Source organism: Cupressus sempervirens, chromosome 4 (genome assembly GCF_028749045.1).
Source record: "Cupressus sempervirens isolate cs-2001-9-10 chromosome 4, ASM2874904v1, whole genome shotgun sequence".
Taxonomy (NCBI): Eukaryota; Viridiplantae; Streptophyta; class Pinopsida; order Cupressales; family Cupressaceae; genus Cupressus; species Cupressus sempervirens.
The window spans coordinates 279,786,080-279,814,044 of NC_143121.1; the positions used below are offsets into that span (position 1 = coordinate 279,786,080).

General features: G+C 33.4%; 1 pseudogene; it reads left to right on the forward strand.

Annotated features, from left to right (window-relative positions):
• Positions 1 to 14,400: 14,400 nt before the first annotated feature.
• The window catches only part of LOC149561088 (SNF1-related protein kinase catalytic subunit alpha KIN10-like), a 142,714-nt pseudogene continuing 129,149 nt past the window's right edge, over positions 14,401 to 27,965 (forward strand).

Consider the following 27,965-nt stretch of genomic DNA (forward strand, 5'->3'; position numbering starts at 1 on the left):
GGTCTCTCCCCTTAGATATTTCATTTATAGACAAAGAAAATTGTTTAAGAAAATTATCATGCATAGATCTCTTAAGATAATCAGTCTATCCTATGAATTCCTTTCATGAAGGCATCTTTGAAAAACCCTAAGATTTATGTAACACCAAATTCTTGATTTTTAGAAGTTGTAGAGTACTTACCCATGAAATCACACTTCTTTTCTATAGAAGGTTTTGGGGAGATTGTTGAGTCATGTCATGCTATAAGACCATAAAAATTTGAGCTCATTCATTGGTTGAATATGATGTGTATGCCAAGTTGGAAGTGATGATGTCATGAGTGCAGAAACTCTAACAATTAATGTGGCAATCAAAATTGTTAGAGCATGATGGCTAAAAGGTATTATTTTATTGGTCAATTTGGATGTTGGGACCACAAAAGACAAAGGTTTTGACCCACCATTAAAATCAAGCTTCTTTTCTATAGAATCTTAAAAAATATGAATCTTCACCATTTATATCACAGATGTTGTATTGGTCAAGCCAGATGGGATCAAATTTACCATGTTTTCCTTTATCTTCCATTCTAGCATTCCACATTAATACCATGCCACCTATTTCAAATCTCCTCTCAATGGCACTTTTATCATATAAATACTTCATTTTCGATTGTAACCTAGCATTATGAATAGAAGATTCTCTCCTTGTTTCTTCTAATTGCAAAATATCATCCATTCTAAGTTGCATCTCATCAATGATATCATCCTCATAGAGCTGAACAAATTTATACATTTCCTTTAAGTTATTTTGTGGAAGTCTAGGTTGTATGTTATAAACCAAATCAAACAGAGCACATGCAATGGCCATTTTCATAGTAACCCTATTAGCCCATAGAGGTAATGGAAAATTTGAATCCCAAGCCTTCTTGTTCTCTCCTAAAATCTTCTTGATGATTTTTAATATACTTTTATTGCTTCATTCTACCTTACAATTTCCTTTGGGATGATAAGGTGATGATGTGTATTTTTTCATGCCATACTCCTTGCAAAAATTCTTATACTCCTCAGATCTGAAACACATAGCATTATCAGTTACAATCTTCTCTAGGCATCCAAACCTGGTCACAATAGTATTTAGAATGAAGTTAATCACTACTTTACTCGTTGCATTCTTGGCAGGAATTGCTTCAACCCACTTAGTAAAGTAATTAGTAACCATTAGGATCAAAGAATGTCCACCACTAGATTTGTTTGAGATCTCACCTATGAAATCAATTCCCCATTGTTGAAATGGTGCTTGTACTTCTATAGGTCTTAATGGTAAATTCATAGAAAATTTCAACTTCCCAATAAACCTCTTACATGCATCACATACTTTCACAAACTTATGAGCATCTCTAAAAAGTGTTGGTCACCAAAAACTAGCTCTCAAAATTTTATGAGCTATAGTTTTGGCCATATAATGAGCACCACATACACCTTCATGAATATCTCTCAAGATCCTTTTGGACTCAATTTCATCTACACATTTCAAAAGGAGCCCTTCCATATTTCTCCACCACAATCAACTTTGTACTACAATATATCTTATAGCTTGTAATTTAAGAGATCTTTTTGGGTTATTTCTTTACTCTAATCGATATTTCATGTTTTGCAAATAATAGATCACATCTTTGTCCCAGTCAAAGGTATCCATATCACAAAGATTATCCCTACAACTATCAGCAAGTTGATTGATTTGGTTTGCCTTTAGGTTGGCTTCTGTCATCAATTTGGCCAAACCTTGACCCCTAACTAGTTTAGTGATCTGAATATCAATGTTAAATTCTTGTATTCTATTAATCCATCTACATCTTCTACTAGATAACTCTTGTTGTGAAAAAATGTCTTTTATAGTAGCAGTAGGAACAAATGCAATAACACTGGCTCCCATTAAATAACATCTAAAAGAATTCACCCCTTTCACCAATGCATATGCCTATTTCTCAATTATATCATATTTGAGTTCTATTGCCTACAATGATTTGCTAAAGAATGCAATGGGCTGCTCATAACCTTTCTAATTGTTCTATAATAGTATTGCAACAATAGTGTGAAATAAAGAAAAAGAAAAGATAGGCATTGGCTTGTCATAATTTGGTGCTCTGAGAATAGGGAAATATTTAATAACTTGTTTAATCTTTTGGAGTGGTGCTAGGCTCACCATACCATTTTATCTTAGATCCATTCTTTAACATTCTTGATATAGGGCTACTAATCTCTGCAAAGTTAGTCATAGATCTTCTAAGAAAGTTGATTTGTCCAAAAAATGACTGAATGCCTTTAACACTTTTGGGTTTCTAAATTTTTTCTATTGCTTCTACCCCTTTAGGGTCAATCCTCATTCCATGCTTACCAACTAGATTCTGTAACAACTTTCCTTCAACCACACCAAAATTGCATTTCCTTGGATTTAAAGAGATGCCATAATTAAGGGATCTGATAAATACCTTTTCTAGATGTGTGCAATGATTATTCTGATCCTTAGAATAAGAAATGAGATCATCTTGATACAAAACTAAAAATTTATCAATAATATCAACAAAAGCCACATCCATAGCCCTTTGAAAAGTAGCCCCAACATTAGTAAGCCCTAAAGACATTCTGACATACACATAAGTACCCCATGGAGTAGTAAAAGTAGTCTTGAACTATTCTAATTCTTTAATAACAACTTGATTATAACCTAAAAATCCATCCATCATAAACATAAGCTTAGAATTAGTGACCCTTTGCAACATAGCTTCCATATTTGGCAATCCATAATTATCCTTTAATGAAGATATATTAAGATTCTTGAAGTCAACACATAACCTTATCTCTCGATTTTTCTTCCTAATAGGGACTAAATTGGATACCCAAGAGGAATGTCTAATTGGTTTTATGATCCTTGCATCTCTTAATTTGATTAGTTACTCTTGCATTTTGGGAGCCAAGGTTGGATTTATTGACCTCTATTTTTGTCTAAAAGGCTTAGCATCTAGTTTCAAAGGAATCTCATGTTGAAAAAGATCTTCCCTGTAAGATTTTAGGTCATCATATGACCATGAAAACACATGTCTATACTTTCTTAGCAAATTTATTAGGTCTTGCATAATCTTAGGAGGTAATTTTTTACCAATATATACTTTTCTAGGTGTTTCCTTAGTTCCCTAATTTACTTCCTCTAGATCTGATGGGGTCATGCCAAATAACAGAATGGACACAGAAGGAAAGGGAAAATTTTATTAACTATGAAAATATGCTTGTACACTTAGTGCAGAGAAAAAGACTCCAAAACATGCCCTATGGGCTTACAATAGCATAAATTTGGAGATAAATTCTTCTCCCAATACCTTCTTTCAAACTCCACTCCGAACTGCCTTTTACAATGCCAGAAATGTTCTTAAATAGACCCCAGAGGGTTAAGGATTAGGAATACATTCTATAAAGTGCTAGTTGGCATCCACCAACCAAATAGAAGGCTCTAGAAGTTGCATTAGAAGTCGGCACAAAATTAGAAGAATCCAAAAATGGTAACCGAACTTCCGGGAGGCATAACTTTTGAATCGTAGCTCTGATTGATGAACCATTTACATTTTTGAAAAGCTCTCAAAGCACTCTATATGATATTTGAGGTCATTTAATGCTCCTAACTTGACTTTAAAGCAATCTTAGGAGGTCTCCAAAAACTAAAAAACTACAATAACTTTCAAACCATTGGGCCTTTTGACCTAATTCTTTTTCTGGAATGCTCTAAATTACAATTACATTCATCTAGCCAATTTAAACCCTCTAATTTACAAAAACTATGGCTCAATTACATACTCATATTTTTTTGGCATTTACACATATCCCAAGGTGTTCAAATACTCTAACCTAGAACATTGATAGTGGAATTGTAAGAGTTGGAACCTTTATTTGACCCAAATGGGTATCCAGAAATGAAAACACATGAAATAGAAACTAAGTCTAAGTAAATTTTTTTGGGTGAGACAAGATTGCCCTTATACCTTTGGATGCTCCTACATGAAGATCTTTAGCATCATACTTACTGGCATCAATTTGTGACCTATCTTGGTTATCAAAAATAGTTAAAATAACTAAACCCTTTGAGATTTTGTTAGTCTTCAATTGCACAACTTCCTACCCAAAAATAGTATCATTTCCTTTTATATTTTCTACATAAGTTGAACAATTAGTTTCCTATCCTAACAACATATTCTTATAGTTCAAAAATCTCAAAATATCCTTATCATCTTCAAACACTTGCCAATTCTGGATATTACCAAGAACAGAGGGTCTAGTTTGAGTTTCAACTTTAAATATACCAACAAATGTAACATCATCAGGTTTTATTGCTTTATTTACTAAGAAGTCTGCCATCTTGTTGTTAGTCCTATCTATCCAAGTTATCCCAAATCCATCAAAACATTCAATCATATCCCATACAACATTTTTGTATTGTTTTAATCTTTTGTTCTTTGACACATAAGCATTGATTACTTGGGATGCAACCAATTTAAAATCTCCTATAACATGTAAACATTTTATCCCATGCTTATGAGCTAATCTAAGGCCTAATATCAAAGCCTCATATTTTTCTATATTGTTGGTGCAAGGGAAACTCAGTGTGAAATAAAATTTGTATGTCACCCTAGCAGGAGAAATCAATAAAATACTTGCACCTACTCCATCTTTGCAGCAATCACCTTCAAAGAACATGGTCCATAAATCTCCTTTATCTATTTTTGTTTCAGCTTCTACTTCCATTTGAGATTTATGCTTATCCTTCTTCAAAGTTAGAACCTTAGCTCGAAATGCATTGACATCTATATCAATAAAGTTAATCTAATCATCCTCTATATCTTCTTCTATCATATATATACTTTTAGGCTCCCTATCTACTTTTATTAAATTCCCCTCAATGTTGAAAGTAGCAAATGATAAATCACACTGTAGACTCCCTCCCATGGCAACACTTCACTATCTAGATAACAACATGCCATACTAAGGTAGAATATCAACAACCAATATGCTCATAGTAAGTTCTTTGTCAAGACAATTTGTTAGTCTATATGGTAAAAGATTAATAGTACCAATGACTATCACTTCTCTATTATCCATAGCACAACATCTTCCTTGAGTAGTATCTACCTTCAGGCCTAACTCCTTCATTATTTTGAAAGACATTATTGTATATGAAGCACCAGAGTCAATCATGCAATTTTTTAATATTTTACCATTTACTAAAATACTTAAGAAAAATGGCTTAACATTTTCCCAACATTGATTTATAGAGTTATCCAAAAACATCTGAGGAATTTGAGAGACAACTACTTCAGCTTCCTTCTCCTTCATCTTTTCTTTACTACTTTCCTTGGGACTATGATTTTCATTACACCCATGTCTCACTTTTATATAAGTATCTCCCAACCATGTTATAGCTTTATTTCTATGTTTAGGGATCCTTAATAATTTAGACAAAGGGACCTTGATAGTGATTTTTGATAACACAATATTCATATCTATAGAAGAATCAGATGAACCATCAATAAGCATACTCTTTTCGTCATAATGTTTATCCAAAACATTTAAAGTACTTTAGTGATTCTTGTCACTAATAGTGATTGTTTTTGGTGTCTTCTCATCTAACTTCTTGGGAACATTGTTTGGGGACTCAAAGGTAGGATTATCCACCTTCTTTGGTTCCCATTTTTTACTAGAAATTTTAACCTTCATAGTAGGGATTTCTTCAGGCTTTAGTATTTCATTTTTATTAGGGTGAACTTTCTTGATAAATATAGTAGCCACCCTACCATCATTAGCATTCTGAGCCATATGTTTAGTTTGTACTTGAGCTACCATGCTAGCAGTGATTTAATCAACCTCTTCTCTAGAAGGATTCCTTAGTATCACCTCCTCTTTGGTAGATGCCATGTTACAAAGATTGTCCTGAACATCACTCTCCTCATCAGAAAATACCTACTACTACATATGACTTTGAAACTGTCTTTGCTCCTCTACATCTCTATCATGATCATCACTATCATACTGGTCATAATGTGACTCAAACATATTGCATCCTACATCATCATTATTTTCTTCATGTTCCTGATTTTCCTCTACCTTAGTTTGATTTCCAAAAAATGACAAAGCTACTTCACAATACTCATGAGCATGAGGTAATTAGCAAACAAAACACTATGTGGGTTCAGTAGTGAGTTTAGGGCCACCTACCACATTTACATAATTTTTTGATAAGGGATTAGGGGTGACCTTGTTACTAGTACTCTTAGGAGGGGGAACATTGGAATGACCATCCTTACAATTAGTGTTATAAGGGAAATTTTGCAACCTATTCTATTTGCTAAAGTTGGACTAATAAGGGACCTTATTTTCAATGGAATTTCTATCATTCTTTCCATAAGGAAGATTTAAACCTTTTATAGCATTTAGAACTTGACTAATCTCACTAGGCTCATGCTTTTTTCCTCCTGTAGATTTGTGCTCTTCTTTTCTATTTCCCTTACACCCAAATAACCTAGGATCATCTATTTTTCTTTCTAATCTCCCTAAAATCCTCAAATTGTTTTCTATATTGATAGCAATTCTAAAAGCATCTCTTAAAGTCCTAGGCTCCTTATCTCTAAGATAGTATTCCATTTTACTATCAAAGGCATTCAAATAAGTAATCATACATACCTTTTCATCAACTTTCATGGCTTGCATTAGCTTATACATCCTCTTTTGGAACCTAGTGTTGAAGTCAGTAACAAATTCATTATGTAACTTCTTAATAATATTGGACGCACTTAGAATATAACTAGGATTTTGTTTATCACCATATTGTTCCTTGAAACAATATTCAATGTCTTTTTAGTTAGTAATGGATGACTCAGGGAGCCTCTTGAACTATTCTCTAGCATCTTCAATTAATGATTGAACAAATAACTTCATGATAACATCTTTAGCCTCAACCTCATAATCACTCATCATGTCAAGAAAATTCCTTAACTGATCCTTACAAGTGATAGCATTATTTCAAGCAAACTTGGGCAATCTTTTCCTCACTTCCTGTGGGATAGGGTTAGGGAAACCAGGAATACCTTCAAAGTGTATCTTCCTATAACCTTCTAACTAAATAGGTCTCCTTTGTAAATCAACCTTAGAGGTATTGACCACATTTCATTCATTATTGTTAAAAGCATTACTAGTACTAGCATCTGCAATAAATTTATTAATATCCATTTTCTGTGATGAAGAACACAAAAGAGAAGCATACAATTTAGTAGTATTTTGATTTGTAATATTTGTTCTATCATTATCTTCAGAAGTAAATATAGATTGCCTCTTAGCATTCTCTAAAAACTTAATGTTTTTATTCATCTTAGCTATGGCTGCCTCATTCTTTGCAATTTCCAATTTCTTAGCCAAAGCATCCTTCTCCTTCCTCCTTTTCTCCAACTCAATATCACAAGGTGACAAAGAATCATGGATTTAGATACACTTTTTTGGTTCATTTATCCTAATACAAACTTCCTTTTGTTTTCCCTTATCTTGAACACCAATAACATGTTGTACATCTCTTTTAACTTCTAGGGTCTTATAATTCTTGATCTATTGTATCAAAGGACCCTCTTGGTTTATACATTCATCTTTTAGAAACATTTTCTCTTATGATTTAAGCTGTTCAACTTGATCCATAATTTCAAGCTACCAAGCACTAGCTGCTATCTCATTCTTCTTTTTCAAGGCAGAAATTCTCCTAAGTAATTCTTTCTTTTCTTCATAAGCTTTCATGATCTTTTCTTCCCTTTCCTTTTGAAACTTCCTATCAATAGCCTCTTGTTCAACAAACTGCATTTTTAATATGTCATTTTCATCAAGGTTAAAAATAGTAAACTCAGAACTAGAGGTCTTCTCATCATTGAAACTCTCAGGCTCTAAATGTTTAGGTCTTTACCTTTCAAAAGAGTAATCTCACATGAAAGGGTTTGTACTACACTAGAAAAGATTATTAGTATTCCTGTCCTCGAGACTAAGTGCATGTAGTTGCATAGCCTTTTCTTGACATATTATTTTAGGAGTATTATAAAAATCATCATCAGATAAATCAAGATGAGATCTAGGACCCTTCCAAAAGGGTTCCTTTTCATCAGTAGAAAGGTAAGTGTTATTTTACCTTGCCATTTACTCTTTGGAATAATCTCCCTTCTGCATCTAAGCTCCTTTCATAGCCCAAATTTTCTTTCCTTTAGGAGGAAGATTGGTTTGTAAATTAATAGTTGAATTTTTCTGCACATTTGCCTGCATATTTTTCATAAATCCCATGATCTAAAACGTCCTTAAATTTGACACTAGTTAAAACCTATTTGAGTCACTACCCACCTAGGGAAAAGTAATGCAATAATCTTGTTGACCTAATAAAATATCATGGGATTATCAAGAAAGAAACTGACAAATAGAAAGCAACCAATGAGAATTTTTTTTGGGAATGCAACTCTTTCTTAATGGATAAGACACCTTTGCAAGGATTGTACATGTCAGTGTACACCTATGGTGTGGGGGTTTTTTTCCTCTTTTTTAAATTCTCAAGGTTTGTCACTAGAAAAGTCCACTAAAACCACCGGTAACTACCAAAGGATTTGACAATTGTAATATTGACACTTGTCCCATCTAGAGTCACTATTTTGTTGTTGTTTGAAACTACTAAACAACAAAATGCTCAACACCAAATTGATAATACTGAAACAAACTAAGGTATTAACAATTATATTTGTAAAACATTTGGAACAACTTCAACAAAACCAAGAATGGTTTCCTACTCTTTAGGCTTGGCAAAACCAAGGTGGTTTTACCTATGGGATGCCTCAAATGACCACTGATGTATGAGACTTATTTTAGTTTCATTCTGATTCTCATCTTATATCCTAGATACATACACAATTTATCCATTTCTTTGTTATCTTCTCATTCATACACATCCCTCATGAGCAGATTTGGTCACACTTCTCCTTAAGTTTACAAATATTTCTAGAAATAGCAGCTATCTAAGACTCAGAAATAAGGTATAAATGAGTGCTAACCAGCATTACAACCTTGAACAGAATGGAAAAAAAAATGATTTTCAATTTAAAATTGATTTAACATGTAGAAGCAGAATCTATTCTCAATTATGTCTGATTTGTATGACCAATTCCTTATCCATGGGGGCAAAGAGTTAGCTATTGGCAAGAGATCTAGTTCAAATAACTTGTAAATGAATCTATCAACTACAATCACCCATTTCCATTCTTATGAAATATCCTTTTCACAAACTCATAAATTCTACTAATTTATTGAAGCATTTACATAATCCCTTGAATTAAGAGAAAAAATAAACCAATATAAAACCCATCTAGACTACATTTAAATCAATTGAATCTTATCCAAATGACCTCAAAATTAACAAACTCATGAAAAGGATACATAAATTGGTGACACAGATCTAGTGTAAATACCCTTTTGCATTATCCTTTTAAATGATTAATACAATAACCTATAAAAAATCATTGAGAAACCCAAAATTTCTTGTTGATTCTGTGATTTCTTTATATCATCAGAGAGGACAACAATTGAAAGAAACTCAAAATAATTACATATGACTGTGCTAACTATACTTTCCTTGAATGTTTGAAAAAATATACGAGTATTTGGACCTTTTCTCTAGCCTTGGTACCTCACTTATATAGTGTGAGATGCAAAAAGCTTTAGGCTTAGAGAAATTGACATGTGTCCCTTTACAAAGATAGTTAAATTTTGCTCCCACAAAAGGACAAAATTGTGTGTAAGAAAAAAACTTATACATCAAACATTTTTTTGGTAGGCCCCTTTTCTATTACATCTCTTGGAATGACAAAAACACTATGATTTGATTATTTTATCATTTTGATTCCTCAGAGTAATTGACTATTAGGCTTGAAAGTCATGAGTCATCTTTGGTTACCTACAAACTCAATCTAACCTAAGGATTCTTTTTGTCTTCATCATCAACTGTAAAGGTAATAGTTACTTCTACATATTCTTCTACCTTGTTACCTTCTGCCATCTATTCTATAGACATGAATTTTTTCTTCCATTCATTATAGGCAGTATCATTAGGCCAATCAAAATTTAGGACCTCTCTTTGTACAATTATTAAAGAATTTCCAACTACCTCTATATCAATGAAGTCTTTTCTAATGGCACTGTAAAATAATTGCACTTTAACTAACTCCCCATTAGTCATTGCCCATAATAAGTGCCAAGTTTCATTTATGACATTATTAATCCTTGGACAAAATATCTCATCCAACTCCTTTTTCCACTCTTCTTTTTCCTTTACTTTATCAACAATTTTAAAACCACTAGGAAATAAATCAAACTTTTCAACTATCTACTTGGAAAATAAAATTGTCACTTTATTTAGAAAATAATCCTATTTGTCATCAAAACCTTCTAATTTAGTTAGCAAATCAAAAATATTCTCTATTCGATGATAAGGAAATTGGATGACAGATATGCACATAGCATTGATATCATCGTTTCTTTTGGTCCGCTTTTGTACAAGACGTCTGAATTTAACTTCATCTCTTTTTAATTCATCTCTTATTTATGCAATCCTTGCCAACTGATCAAAAAATTCTAGCCACTCAATCCTATCTATTAAATACATTACACCCTGCCTTATTTTCTCTTCATATTGATTATTTAATTCTACATGCAATGCATACAATTTATTCTTTTCTTCTTCAAAATCTTCTGTAGTGTAGAATTGTGGCCTCTAAGGGGTGCCTGGTATCTCAATAATTGGGGTTGGCTTAAAGGGTTCAATAGCTAGCCTACGGGGTATAGATTCTCCTACCTTACTTTTCCCAAGTTGCTTCTCCATTTGAGATACTTGGTTTTTGAGTGATTGTATCTGTTTACCCCTATCCTCATATGCTTTCAAAACTTCCTCAATCTAGCATTGAGTTGCACAAACCTATCCTCTTCTTGTCTAGACACTACATTGCCAAATTTTATCATTTCTATAGCCATTCCAAAACTTTGTTTGCTACCAACCTCACCAGCCCAGAATATTGTTTGTGCACTAGTATGCTCTTTATTTCTTGCATTTTGGTTTTGTGTATCTTTTCTATTGACCATATTACCAGGGCCTGGTGGTCATCACTAAATTTCACTTCCCTATGGGCATGTAGTACATCTTCCTCAATTTTATACTATACATCCTTTTCTTTTCTTATTGAATAAAAATCATTGCATTAACTATGTCCCATTTGGGCAAAATGATGACCCCTGATTGCTTAACTAATTGCCTCTTAGCCTCAGGTGTAAATTAGGAAAAATCTCTCAAAAACTTAGATTTTACCTCCTCCTTGTTAATAGAGTCTAGTTTGTCAAGTTACTCTGATTTTAATTTCTCACATGTTTTTTCAAAATTTCCTATATTAAATCTCCAAAAGAATTGTGTAAAAGCTCTAGATTTATAAAAAAAATTATCATTAATAAATTTCTCAAAATCTTGAGCAATAATTGGGTCTATCTCCCTACCTTGATATTTAGCAATTGTAAGGTCCAAGGAGGGCACAAGAGGATCTTGAGGTACTCCACTCTCCAAATCTATGGCATTAACAATAACATCCCCTTCACCAATCTGTCTTAGTCGCTCCCTTAAAGATGCTTCATCAGCTATTTGAATTGGGGTTTGGTTTGGGGAGTATTGTTCTACATGGGAGGAATATCCTTGCTCCAACTTTTGTCTTTTTGTGGTGCTAGCTATAGATGGGTATCTAGCCTTCATCTTTCATAAGGAGGAGCTTGTTGTACATGTTGCACCATCACATACCCTACCCTCTTTTGCAAAGTATATTGACCAAGAGCTACTTTGTTTCTATTTTTTATTCTTCTCTATAATTTTGCAGCACTGTCTAGATAGCTTTTAACATATGTAACTTTTTCTTATTCATTTTTTGCATGATTATAGAAAAATTGTTCATCGAGACCTACATTTTGACTCCCTAGTAGTTTTTATCTTTCAATGGATCATAGGAAGAGTCAAAAGCATTGATGAATTCCACCACTTTGCTAAACACTATCCATTTTTCTTTTCGAACTTCCTACTCTTGTAAGGATAAAATATTCCTTATACCATCATTAGGAAAATACACCTACTATGTCATGTGGGAAGCTTTTGTCCTTTCTCTTAAAAGATCATAAAATCTTTCTAGATCAATAAATCTTGCATGGGACTCTACCATGATGTTCCTATCCAAAAATAAACTGAGGTGTTTCCATCCCTTTTTTCACAAAAATAGTATCATGTGCTATAGTCACAACTAGGAAGAAAGTACCTTTCTTGGGAAAATCTTTTTCATCAATAGTCCCAATTTTCCATAATAATTCTACTATCATTATCTTCAAAGGCACATGGAAAGGTAGCACATGAGGCTTCCCCAACAAACCATACACTCTAATCACTATAGAGACATTGTATGGGATTATATCCCCCAATTATGACTAACCAAAAGCCCTTTTGCATGGTCCTTAGGTCTAACAAACTCTACCAATGATTGTGGAATCCTAGGGCTATCTCCTCTTGAAAGTGATCTCAGCTTGGATGCAAAATATCTGTCAAATCTCACAAAATTAGCATCTCTGGCCTCTAAAGTCATGTTAACACTCCATAATTGGACTGGATTTCCTTCACTATCCTTTGTTACTTCTAGCTCCATACCCTTAGAGAAATAAATAACTCCCTTAAATAGACATACATGCATGAGCAATGAGTACCAACAAAAGGGTTTGTTTACTTTTCCTTGTGATATCCCCACCAAATAATTGTGAATTTCTCATGCAAGAAAAGTGGAAAAATCAAGAATAGTGCTCATCCCAAATTGTAGAGTCTAAGCCATGATAAGAAAAATTGAGCTTGGGATTTATTCTTCTTTATCCATCCTAAAAGTATTGCAGAGAGAAAAATATAATGGTTGAGCCCTAAGATTGAAATGTCTCCTCATTACTGGCTCTAGGGTGTTGGCAGTAATCATAGATAATGTACCAATCTTGGTAGCATGCTCTTGCAATGGCCCTATCCTTGAGTATATCCTCTGTGCATCGTATCTTTCTTGAAGGTCATCCATATCAATGATTTCATACATAGTGTGGTTAGGGTTGAGGTTGAAAACCTCTCTAATCAGTTTAGGAGAAACCCTAAAAAGATTTACTCCAACATGGTTCTTCACCCACCCCGTAATAGGATCATATTTCTTAATGAGATCAATCAATAGATCTATGACAGATCAATGGTGTTATGATTGATATCCTATTAATAGCTTGTGAGGATGATGATGACAACACATGAGACACATGTCATCGTGGCACTTTCATGCATTATTTATCTTTCATGCAACTTCACCTAGCAGGAAAGTGTTATCTGTTGATCAAGACAAAATCAATGATCATACAAATCTGTAGTCTTATAATGCCCAGTTAGCTGTAATGACCAATAGGAACTCTCCATTTGAATTAGTTCCTTCTAAAAAACTTCCATGCAAGTGGGTCCCATTTTATCTTTTGAGAAAGTGAGTCCTTGACGTCACCTTTGTCACATGTCAAGTTGGCACTTTCCTACTTTATTTAACCAATGAGTATTTTCCTTATGCAAGTAAGCACTAGCCATTGATCTCTGTAAGATCAATGATGGCACAAATTAAACCCTTTTTACAATCTAAGATGGAGGCACTAATATCACAATGGACATGTGTCTGCACGATGCTTACCCACTTTGCTTGAACTTCTTCCAAGTTCTTAATGTGAGGAAGCATCCTTCATCAATCTAACCAAGATTGATGGTGGGTCAAAACCTTTGTCTTTTGTGGTCCCAGCATCCAAATTGACCAATAAAATAATACCTTTTAGTCATCGTGCTCTGACAATTTTGACTTCCATATTAATAGTTAGAGTTTCCACACTCATGACATCATCACTTCCAACTTGGCATACACATAATATTCCACCAATGAATGAGCTTGAATTTTTATGGTCTTATAGTATGGCATGACTCAGTAATCTCCCCAGAACCTTGGTCCCACCTTGCTACATGTCAAAGTAGCACTTGCCCACATTATTTAAAAGTTGAGCAACTTCATAAAGTGGGTAAGCACTGACCATGGATCTTACACGGATCAATGATTAAGAAAAAATGCATCTTTATAACACTAAATCAACTAAAATGACCAATGAGATACTTCCTTTTAGTCCAACTCACCTGATAACTACCATAAAAAGCACACCATTGCTACCCTCTACAAAGGTGGACCCACTATGCCACACATCACATTGGCACATGCCTGCATTATTTAAGATTCTTACATTTTTGTAATGCGGGTAAGTGCTATCCATTTATTAAGACAAGATCAACAGTGCATCAGAACTTGTTGTACACTAAAATTTTAATGTCAGCAAAGGCTACATATCATCAAGGTGCATGCTCTCTTAATTTAAACTTCTTGCACTTCAACATTGCAAAGATGCACCATCTGTTGATCTGACAAAGATTGACAGCTGAACCAAAGTTGTTGTGGTGAAAAATTTTCAATAAATTTTTTGAGCAAATTGCAAACAAAACAAGTTTAGTAAAGGTTTATCAAAATTTAAAAGAAGTCATCCTTACATAAGCCTAACCTTAGGGTAAATGTTAACTGCCTAAGCCAAATTTGAAAAAGGACTCTCAAAATTTTTCAAAAGCTAGGGTAAAACAAGATAAGGTATTAGGGGCTTTTTTATGAATTTTACCCAAGGTTTTACCTAATTTCAAAATTTTCAAGGCATCTATTTAGGTTTTTTCACTGCTGAATGTGCAAAATAGAAATGGTGGAAAACTAGGCCAACATAAATGATGTATTCTTTCTTGTAGACATTGATTATACTTACATAAAATTAGCCATACCAAGGGTTAGATGGTTAAGACCTCTTGGCTATGAGATAAATATAGATGAGGCATCTGCAGCCATAACTACATTATTAGCTAAAAAAGTGGACCAGAGTGGACCCCATTTTGGTACTTATGATGTGGTTAGGTCAAAGGTGGAAATGGAGTTGGAGACTACCTCCACACTAAAGAAGGACAAACTTGTAAAGAAACTTAAAGGCAAATTTGGTGAGAGCACTGCAGAAGAAGAAGAAGATGAAGAAGAACAAGGACAAGAGACACTTTCATTGACCCAAGGCATGGGTGAGGATGTAGAAGAAGAAGGTGTCAAGCAATAATCACCAAAGCTAGAGCCTAAGAAGAGGAAATCATAGAAACAACATATTCACAATCCAAAGGGAAGAAGAAGGCAGCAAAGCTAAGCCTAGCCAAGCCAACTACAAGGGCAGACACAAGGGAAACAACAAAAAAGGCATAGGAACAAGGGAAGAAAAAATCCACAAGGCAAGGAGCCCCTACAAAAAAAAAACAAAATAAGAAAATAGGTTTCACCCCCAAAGTTAGATGAAGAAACGATATAATCTGACAATGATCAATTTAGATTGGTAAGACATTCTAGATTGGTAAGACATTCCACCAAAGCTAATTTGGAAAATGTTTGTAATAACATTAGGGATAATGCAAATTTAACTAGTTTAAAGACCATTGATTTTAATAAATTTTGAAGAGAAGAATAGAACATAGTGGAAGAGTCTATCTACACTATTATGGCCAAGTTCAAGACTACCCCACTTGAACTAGACAATTCTATGCCTAAGGAGCTAAGCTCCATTGTTGAAAATAAATTTCATTACTACCTAATTATGGAAAAGGAAATAAGGGAGTCAACATTGGCTCATGTGATGCCTCACCTAACTAAAGCTCAAATAAGAAAGGCTAGTAAGAAACATGGGAGCAAATTTGCACCCAAATACAAAGCCTTTAGTATTTTATAGAATAAAATAGAGGATGTTGTAAAGAAATCCACTCAAATATGGAAACTAATTTATCAAGGAAGGGTAGGAAGATCCCTTTGAGGGAAGAAATTATGAGGAAGAAGAGGAGAATGAAAAGGATGAAGAAGGAGAGAAAGAGAAAAAAGAGATAACACTGGAGAAGACACAGCAAGGTGATGATGTAGTAGCTAAGGAGAAATAGCTAGAATAGAGTGTCCAAGACACCCAATTGCCACTACTAAGTCCTCCACATACAACACCTACATTTGAAAAAACTATAAATATAAAGGATTTTCTTACAACCTTAGGTTAGAAAATCAATCCACTAACTATAGAGGATCTCAAAAAGATCCTTGAGCAAACAACATTGCAATCACATTTGTGCACAAATCTTATTTTGGTGAGTGTAGAAGAGTTGCAAAAAGCTTTAGTAGAAATTACCAAGGAGAAGGTGAACACATGAGAACCACCTTCACAACCTCCCATAGCTATAGATGGTCAAACAAAAGAGCAAGAAGCACAAGACATAACTGCTAAGGTTGATCCCATAGTAATAGAAATAATAACCGATAAGGAGTCAGCAAAGGAGCAAATAGAACAAAATGTTCCTATAGCACGAAGTCAAGGTACAATTCCTCAAACCATTTTGATTGATCAAGGTAGATGAGGAGAAGATAAGAAAGAGGAGAAAACCTCCAAATAAAGAGAACAAAAGGAAATAAAAACATTGATAAATTTTCCTACCTCAAGGACTCTTACCAAGAAATCAAACACTAATGTAGTACCACTAAAAATCTTAACACCAGGCTTGAGCTCCACCAAGGTAGCAAGGACACTTCACTATGGAGACTCTGCACTTGATGAAGAACTAGTCATACCAAGTTATGACTTTAAGACAATGAACCTGGCATAGATAAATGAAGTGCAAGAGGCACTTGAGAAGAAGAAGAAGGAGGAGGAGATACTTAGGAATGAGTATAGACAAAAGAAAGCATTAGTAGAAATCAAAGACATATTTCTTGATGCATTTAGCTTGCCTATGACTAATGAAACAAAGCCCACCATGGAGCAATTGTCCAACATAGTGGACTAGGTACAAAATAAAGACCTTGATACTGATCTCAAATTATTAGAATGGTCTGAAAATAAATTTCAAATTAAATTTATTGAGAAGAAATCTAGTGAAATAGCATTATCACAGGTTGAATGGGCTAAAAAGGTTGAGAAAGTTAAAATAGTACTTTATAACATATTCTCATTATACTCCAAATTGTGTGATTCATCATATTTCACACAAAAAATTAGCCAAAGAATACTGAGCTTGGAGAGGAATCTTAAGATATCTAGCACACAACTGCATAAAGATCTAATATAAATAGAATCAATGGAGTAAACATTTAAATCTGAGTGTACCTGGGTATCCTCAAATCTGAAAATGACCACTTTTAACAAATTTTGGAATACATGCTTATTCCTTCAATATCCATCAAATAAATTCCATTTTAAAGACATCTCATGAGGCAAAAAAAAACTCTTTCAAACATTGGTTTACAATACTTTACCATTCACATCATCTGACTGCTATACCTGAGTACATTAATCATAACTTTCAATCCAAAGATTTTCTTTCAAAACCTTTTTGATAATTTTTTCCAAATTAGGAATACTAAAAAAAATCCAAATCTTAATCAAAAGTAATAAATCCACTACATGTTATAGTCTTTGCATGTAAACCCATTTTCACTGTCATAAATCGGAAGTAAAACCAGTGATCCTTCCTTGGGCATCTAATAAATTTCTCAAAATGACTCCAAATAAAACCAAACCAATTTTATATAAACCCTATGTGATTCTAGTTTCTGAATATATAATCCATTAAATTTACCAATTCATAAATTGTTCGACAAGCACCAATCATTGCCTGTAACTACAAAACCAATCCTTAAAAACTAGTCTTCATTAAAATGAACATAATTGGCACATATCTAAATGAAAATGACTCAAACCAATTGGAAATCAACTATGGTTCATATATATTTTCAATAAATACAATTAGAGTTTCTTTTTCATCAAATTATGTTGGTACGAAACATTTAAATTCGACTATAGTTGGGCATCCTCAAATCTGCAAATGACCACTTTTACCAAAACTAGCATAACTTCTTCAAAACTTAACAAAATTTTTCCAAACCAAAGAGAGAAAGAATATTATTCATCCTAATCTTCAAATGTACAAAAAATACAAGGGTTCTACACTGTAAATGGATGTACAAGACTTGGAACCAGCACTAAAATAGTGAAAACCAATAAAAATGAAAAGTTCTTGAAAACCAATTGCTTCAAAATGATCTCTTCTTCTTCTCCTTCATTCATTTCTATTTAGAAAAACCAATACAATGATTTTAAAGTGGTTTTGGTAGTTTACAACTTTCCAACCACCTTTTTAACCAACCCAACACATTCTTTTAACCTTTGTACATTTTTTAGTGCTTCTTTAAGCACTCCCATTACAAGGCAAATGTTTTTTTTTTCTAGTTTTTAATACATCACAATGCAAAGTTAAGAATTTCAACCATTTCATCAACATGGTTATAGGAAAATCTAAATCACTTAAATATTAAAATATTATGAAATTATAATAATGTTTGAAGGGTCAAGATGCTCCCGCATCAAGATCCAGCTCAAAGTGAGAAGCATTTTGCCACAATACTTCATACTTAGAAGGAGTTAGTTGTATTGATAGTAAAAGAGGGAAATGTTAAGGCCAAAATAATACAAATATAATCTACAATCACCATGAATCTAAGAGTACTACATACAGAAGTGGCCTATGCAGAAAATGTTTTAAAGAAAGACCCTGATCTTTCTACATTAAAAGGCCTTGTACATCTTGTAGCAAAGAAAACCATCCAACACAAAGCACTAGAAATTGACTTAGACAACTAAGATGCTTCTTCAAAGATGATAATGGAGGTAAATAAAACATTTTTGGATAAATATTCTATTCATTCTTACGACCCTTTGACATAAGTGTGAAAAAGGGGGAGATATTTATGAAAGGGGGAGATAATACATTTTTGATGGAGATAATAAAGAATGTCCAAAAGGGAAGATATTCATGCAATGGGAGATAATAAGAATGGATGTGTAGATAATAAATGAGATCCAAGGGAGAAATACCCAAAGGGGGAGATAATCAAAATTTTGAGGAAGTAATAAGGAGATACAACCAAAAGGATGCAAAAAGAATATGTGTGAAAGGGGGAGCAAACATAAAATAGATATAGAGTACAAACAAAGTAGATACAGACTAGACACAAAGAAGACAAGGCAAAGAGTATCAAACACACCAGCATGAGATAAATTAGCTTAAAGGAGATTTTGGTTACAGAAATGGCACATGAGCTTAGGGGGAGTTAAAAGCTTTTGAGGTATATAGTCTTCTACAAAATTTTGAATGAGTGTTTGAACTCTTGTACATATGTCAAAAAAAGTGTGTATGATACTCATAGAGATTGGACTCATAATTCTTGGTTAAGTGTTTTTGCTACTCATGTCGAAGGGGAAGATTTCTAGTCTCCAATTGGTTTTGACAATTAAGTGTCAACACACAACCAATTCTTAAGTTGATGCCGAGTATAATATAGATGCCAAGCTATAGTATGTGCTGAGCCATAGATTCAATAGGTGTTGAGTAAACTTCAGGTGTCGAGCAAGTATCAAGTGTCAAGTGATAAGTGATATCAATTCACTATAGGTGCCAAGCAAAGTATAGATGCCGAGAAAAATAGAATTACTATAGATGCTGAGTGAGAGAAAATTACTATATGTGCTGAGCATCAGCAACTAGTAAGTGTCAAGTAACAAAAAATCAACATACGAGTTTGTGTCTTCACAAAATTAGATGTAAACCATTTTTGAGCTGACTTAGGATGAATCTTGAAGGATATTGAAGATAAGATTGAATCTTTTGCATTACCTATGTAATCAGCATGCAACCAACAAGAAAAATGGAGAAGGCATGCAGCCAATAGGAAAAGTGTAAGAATTGAGTAGGAAAAGAATAATGAATATTGATCGTAGATTCATACCTAACCCTAAGTCCTCAAAGCCTTTAAAAGGAGGCTGAAACCCCATTGTGTATGAGCATGAGTGAGAGTTTATGGGAGAATGCTAGTGAAGTACAAAGGAGTGTAAAGACATAGAAAGAGAAGAATAGAATTGAAAAATTTAGTTGATAAAGAAAAAAGTATCAAAATTTTGAGGAGAGACATATCAGATCAAGCAAGGATCAGAACAAATAAAGTAGAACAAGCATCTAGAATCAATAATTGAAGATTGTAAGTCATCAGATCAAGACATTCTAATACTCTCTAGCCATTGTATTAGGAATGAAAATCCTATAATGATAGGTTGGTCTAATAGCCATGTTGTAAGCCTTTAAACAAGGTGATAAATCCTTTAACATGATAACATTCCAATTTAGTGTTTGTAAATCCTTTAACCAACTCACTTTTAACAGGGTGTAAAGTCTTTAATAGGACAAGCCTTTCACGAGGCATATCATTGGAAGTGGTCAAACTTTGTAACCTTAAATAGTTACATATTGCTACAATAATACTTTGTGGGTGTCATCCCCACTGTAGTTTCACCTTCTCATTTTGGAGGGTTTCTGGGTTACCAAAATATTGTGTTATCTATTTTCATGCATGTCTTTACTCTCATGTTTATTAGATGAATTAGATGCATGTGAATGATTTCAGCTAAAAGGTTTTGAAAAGCTTAAAGTTAGTTACTTTTGATTCACCCCCCTCTTAGAAGTAAATCTTCCCACTTGTAACTTGGCATAGTAACTCGACATTACCCAGTCTATGCTGAGTGACCCTTCATGTGCCGAGTTTTCCTATTGTGCTGAGTGTTGGCACTTGGACATGATTTCTATGAGCTAAATTGTGTTAAGATATTTTCTTGGGATGTGTCTAGACCATTATTGGGTTATTCTTCCATTTATGTAATGTTCTAGAATGATCTATAAGCCATTTCCACAAGTATATATAGAGTGTTGAGGCTTAGAGTTAGGGTAGTTTTTGGAAGAGGATTGTAGAGACGAACTAAAAAGGGTGAATTTTTCTATTGGATCTTTGAATGTGAATGTATTTGTATTTGATCATAACTCAGAAAGCCTTTCAAATGGTCACATATGAAGATATTTTTATAAATCAATGAAATTATTTCACTCCTCTTCCTCATTTGGTTGTTATGCTTTATGTTTTCTTCCATAGTTTTAACTCTTGCAATGTGGTCTGGATAGCTGGGTAAGCCTTTGGCCCTAGTTATAAATCCCTTACCTCCATTAGGTGGTATCAAAGCTTAAAGTTCATCCTTGTGGTGATTGTATTGACTAGAAGTCTAATTAATTTTGGGTTGTAGGCTGGTAGATCTGCATATTTGACCTATAACTTGTAGAGGGTTGCAATCTTATAGGAACCTAATTTGTGAAGATGGTTCGATATAGAGGAAATAATGTTGATAATTCTATATTTGATCAATTAAGACAAATTCTATCAATATTAGATGATGTGGAGATAACCTAGAGGAGAGGAGCACATCATGATGATGTAAGTGATGATGAAGTAGTAGCACCAAACCATAATCCATAACCTAAAGAAGATCAAGATGAGGAAAGATTGTTGCAAGTGTTGTCTAGGGAAAATTTAAAGCCTGTTGTAGGAGTTGTTCCTTATGATGGAAAATTGGATACCAATGTTGTGTTGGATTAGATCTTAGATATGGAGAAGTTCTTTGAGTATGAAAACACTCCTGGTATAAGGAAGGTGAAGATTGCAGTTACTATGATGAAATGTCATGCTTCACTCTGGTGGGAGCATTTTCAAACTAATAGAAAAAGGAGAGGAAAGGAAAACATCAAAAATTGGCCAAAGATGTTGTACAAGGTAAAGAACAAATTCCTCCCTACTGATTACCATGTTAGCTTGTGGAGAAAGATACAAAATTTGAAACAAAAGGGCATGGCTGTGAAAGAGTATACTAAGGAATTCTATAGAATGGACATTAGATCTGGACATGTGGATGATGATGTTAAGAAACTTGGAAGGTGCATAAATGGATTGAGATTTTGAATTACAGATGAAATAAGTGTTGAACAAGCATAACAATATGCCTTGAAAGCTGAGGAGATCTTGACAAAGAAGCATGAACAAAGACAAAGAGGTAGAGGTGGTTGACTCCAGAGAGGTAGATGTAGATCTTATGGTGAAGGTGGCAGATCTAACAATTTTATACAGGATAAAGACAAATCTAAGTGGTAGAATTCTAACCAAGGAGGTACTAATTCTTACTGAGGAAGAGATAATTCTTATTCTAGAGGTAGATTTCATGGTAATTGTTTTATATGTGGTAAAGAGGGATATATATCTTTCAAATGTAGATCCTTTGAAAGTGGGAAAGGTAATAGAAATGTTGTGATTAAATGAGATAATGAGGGTTCACCAAGTGGGCCTAAGGCTAGAGAAAATCTTATGGTGAGAAGAACCTTATGTAATGAAGGAAGTGATGAGGAACCTATTTTAAGGTGGAGTCTTTTCAAGACAAGATGTAAGATGGCTAGAAAATGCTACAAAGTGATCATTGACAATGGAAGTTCTAAAATTTTGGCATTAAAAGAGTTGGTTACAAAGTTGTAATTGCAAAGGCTGAAACATCCTAAACCCTATCATGTTTCATGGATCAAAGATGAGCATAAGATATTGGTAAGTGAGCAATGCCTTGTGAAGTTCAAGATTGGACATTACTTTGATGAAGTTTTGTGTGATATTATGCCTATAGATTATTGTCATATTCTATTAGGTAGACTTTCGAAATATGATAGATATGCTATGCATGATGGAAGATTGAATCAATATATTCTTTGGGTGAATGGGAAGAAATAAATATTGTTACATTTGATTGAAAGTCTAGATGAGGTTAGTTGTAAAGTTTGCATGGTTAATGTGAAACAATTTGAAAAGGAAGTGAAGAAGAATCAAGTCTATTTTTCCATAATTCCTAGATTACTGACTATTGGTAGTAATGACCAAGTATCTAAAGTTAGTAATGAATGAGTGACAACAAATAGTGATAGTCGAGTACTAGTAGAAATTACAAAATTGCTAAATGAGTACAAGGATATTGTTGCCTAGGATATTCTAGATGTTTTATTGCTAATGAGAAGTATAAGTTATCGTATGGATCTGATTCCTGGAGCTAGTTTGTTTAACAAAGCACCATATAGATTGACACCTATAGAGAATAAAGAACTTAATAGACAAGTGCATGAGATGTTGCAGAAAGGTTTGATTAGAGAAAGTTTGAGTCCATGTTCTGTACTTGTTGTATTAGCACCTTAAAAGAATGGATAATGGAGAATGTGTACTGATTCTAAAGCTATTAAAAAAATCACAGTGAAATATAGGTTTCCAATGCTGAGCATGGATGACATAATGGATTTTCTGAGTGGAGCAAAGTATTTTACCAAGATTGATTTGAATAGTGGCTATCATCAAATCAAAATTAGAGAAGGTGATGAGTGGAAGATTGCTTTCAAGATAAAAGATGGTTTGTATGAATGGTTGTTTATGCCTTTTGGTTTGACTAATTCACCTAGTACTTTCATGAGGTTGATGAATGGAATTTTGAAAAGATTTTTGGGTAAGTTTGTGATTGTTTATTTGGATGATATTTTGATATTTGGTAAGAATAAGGAAGAACATCTTGAGCATATTAGACAAGTATTGCAGAGGTTGAAAGAGGAAGAGTTGCTAATTAATGTGAAAAAGTGCTCTTTTGTACAAGAGGAGATTGTGTATTTGGGATTTGTGATTTGAGCTAATGGATTAAAGATAGATCCTAAGAAAGTTAAATTTTTTTTGGAATGGTCTACACCTAAGAATGTGGGTGAGGAAAGATCATTTCATGGTTTGGCAAGTTATTATAGAAATTTTATAAAGAATTTTAGTGTTGTTTGTAATGCTATGACTGAAACAATGAGGGGAGATAAAAAGGAATTCAAATGGACACATGGAGCTGATAAGAGTTTCGAGACATTGAAAAAAAAGGTTGTTGAATTACCTATATTAGCTTTGCCTAATTTCAACAAAGTATTTCAAGTTGAATGGGATGCAAGTGGTAATGCAGTCAAAGCAATATTAAGTCAAGAAGGTAAAAATATTGCTTTCTTTATTAAGAAGTTGAATGATGCTAAAAGGAAGTATTTTGTGTATGATCAAGAGTTTTATGCTATTGTTCAAGCATTAAAGAAGTGAAAACATTATTTTATTCCTAATGAGTTTGTGTTGTATATTGATCATAAAGCTTTACAATACATGGAAAGTCAACATAAATTGAATCAAAGAATTATGAAGTGGGTTGAGTACTTGTAGAGTTTCACATTGGTTATTAAGCATAAGAGTGGAGTTACTAATAGTGTTACTAATGCATTGAGTAGAATAAATTCTTTGTTGACTAAAATTAATGTTGAAGTTCTTGGTTTTGATGAAATGAAAGAGTTGTATGATGTCGATCCTAATTTTTCTGAGGTGTGGAGAGAGTGCAGAACACCAAATTTGACAAATCACATAAGTAAATATGATGAGTATTTCATTCAAGAAGGTATTTTGTTGAAAGGCATTTAGTTGTGTATTCCTAGAAGTTCTATGAGGTTGAATCTAATTAAGGAAAAGCATTGTGGTAGATTAGCTAGGCCTTTTGGAATAGATAAGATATTGAGTTTCCTAAAAGAGAAATATTATTGGTCACAAATGTATAAGGATGTTCAAAAATTTGTAAAAAGTTGTGGAGTTTTTCAAGTTGCAAAAGGAGTGAGTCAAAATAATAGTTTTTATACACCTATTACTATTCCTGAGAAACTTTGGAGTGACATCACTATGGAGTTTTTTCTTAGATTACCTAAGATATTGAAGGGGTATGATTCCATATTTATTGTAGTGGAAATTTTTTCTAAAATGGCTCATTTCATACCATGTAAGAAGACATCATATGTAGAGCATGTTTCTAAACTTTTTATTAAAGAGATTGTGAGATTGCATGGATTACCAAGAAGTATTATTTCTAACAAAGATAGTAAGTTTGTTGGTTATTTTTGGAAGACTTTGTGGAGGAAGATGTGTACTGAATTGAAGTTTAGTTCTATGTTCCATCCACAAATAGATAGAAAAATAGAGGTTGTGATAGAATCTTAAGTAATTTTCTAAGATGTTTAGTTGGGAATAAGCCAAGTAATTGGGTGATGGTATTGGCACAAGCTGAATTTGCATATAATAATTCTATGAATAGGAGTATAGGGAAAACACCATTTGAGACTCTTATTGGAACATAGCATAGAGGTATATTAGATTTGAGAGATGTTGTTAGTGAAGAAAAGAGAAGTGCTATAGGAGAAGAATTTTCTGATTTTATGGAGTCTTTGCATAAGGAAGTGAAGTTGAGGTTGGAACAAAGTAATTAGAAGTATAAGGAGAATGTTGATCAATCTAGAAAACACCATGATTTTCAAGTTGGTGATGAGGTGATGGTTCATTTAAAGAAAGGAATATTTCCTATTAGAACATATAGTAAGTTGAAGATGAAGAAATTTGGATCTTGTAAGATCTTCATGGATTTTGATAGTGGTAATGCTTATGAAGTTGAGTTACCTGATGTCATGGCTATATGTCCTATATTCAATATTGCTGATTTGTATAAGTATCATGAGTCAGATGATGAAGTTGTTGTATCAAAAGATTATCTTAAGAAGCAAATTGAAGAAGTTGAATAGAGATTAGATCAGAGAATTGGCAAGAGCACAAGAGGAAAATATTAATATGAATATTTGGTGAAGTGGAAAAACATGCCTATTGAAAATGCTTCATGGATTTCTCAATCAAAGTTGGATTCAACTTGGATTACGACATCTCAATGATTCACGAGAATCATTTCTTTCAACCCCAGTTGTCTGATGCAGGAGCATCCTGGATTGCCTTGGTATCTTGCTCATTTTTTTTCATTATGTAAGTTGGCACCAATTTTTTGTAGCACTCAGTTGGTGTCGAGTTACTATAGCACTTAGTTGGTGTTAAGTTACTATAGCACTTAGTTGGTACCAAGTTACTGTAGCACTTAGTTGGTGCTGAGTTACTATAGTACTCAATTGGTTCCAAGTTACTATAAGACTTAGTTGGTTCCAAGTTATGATATCACTTAGTTGGTGTCAAGTTATTGTAGCACTTAGTTGTTATAGAGTTATTGTAGCACTTGGTTAGTGCTGAGTTGCTATAGCAATCTAGTGGTGACTGAGTGTTCCTTCATGTGCTGAGTTACCCAATGTATGCCAAGTGACTCTTCATGTGCCAAGTCACCTAGTGTATGCCAAGTGACCCTTCATATGCCGAGTGTTAGTATTTGGATGTGATTTTTGCAAGCTAACTTGTAGGATTTATGTAAAGATCTTTTTTTGGGATGTGTCAAAACTATTGTTGGGTTGGCCTTTCTCTTATGTAATGTTCTAGAATGATCTATAAGCCATTTTGGGAAGTATATATAGAGTATTTAGGCTCAGATATAGGGCAATTTTTGGAAGAGGATTGCTGAGGCAAACTGAAAATTGAAAATTTTACTGTTGGATCTTTGAATGTGAATGTATTTGTATTTGGTTGTAACCCAAAAGGCCTTATAGCTGGGCATGTATGAAGATATTTTGATAAATCAATAAAAGAATTTCACTCTTCTTCCTCCTTTAATGGTTTCTATTCTTTGTGTTTGCTTCCATAGTGTTAACTTTTGCAGGGTGGTTTGGATAGCTGGGTGAGCCTTTAGCCCTAGTTATTCATCCCTTACCTACATTATATAACAAGTTTACCAAAACATGCCTCTGTAAACTCTATCTAAAAAAAAAACATTGCCAAAACTTACATAACTTCTTCTAGACTTATCCTTTCTTCTTCTAAAGTTAATTACATATACTACATACTCAGAAGTATCTCCCATAAATTTGGATGGTTATAATACTCAATTAGTCATCCCTACCAACTTGACATTTCCATTGTTCTTTTGTTAGATACCATATAAAACTACTATATTGACATCAATGACAAAATCAATCATGAATGTAACATATCATCATAGTAGTACTCCCCCAGAGGAATATCATCAGCATTCATGTTTCCAACCAAACTTCCAATAATCTCCAAATCTTCCAATAGTACATGCCAAAACTCTCATCCATGATAATAACTTCTCCATAGATGATCACATGATCGAGTTATCAACAAAAGTATAGATTGCATTACATACAAGCAAGGTGTTATAGGAAAATTGGGACAAGACAATGGCATTGATTTTAAAGATACATTTTGACTTCTTCTTACATTTTGGTATTACCATGTATCACACACCTTTTTCATTTATGTCAAAAAGGGGAAGAAGATGAGCAGATGAGATAAGATAAAAAGGAAGAGAAGATGTGATTTAAAGACATGAGATATATAGTAAGTAAAATGTATATATGTATGGGGGAGGAGCATAATATTATACATATACATGTATAGATAATCATAAAACATATCTTACAACAACAATTTTCAAATATCAGAAAAATAGAGAATGTTACCAAGTTGAAGACACGGGATGGAGATTAAAGATTTTTTTGAACTTGAAATTTTAAGAATTCATGTTTTTATTGATAAGTGTTTTTGTTACTAATGCCAAAGGGGGAGCTTTTTGACATTATGGTCAATTTTTTTTATTAGTGACTCACACTTAATCAAATGGTTAGTAGCTACTGAGCAATTCAAGTTCTACCGAGTTCTATAGTTGCTACCAAGTTCTAGAATCATTATTCTATTCACACTGAGCAATATATAATGAGTTGATGAATGTCAGTGCAAACTAAGCTTCATCATATTTATCAACTTGCACAATTTAAACTATGGTCTCTAGTATTTATCAAGTTTGTAACATTAGTTATG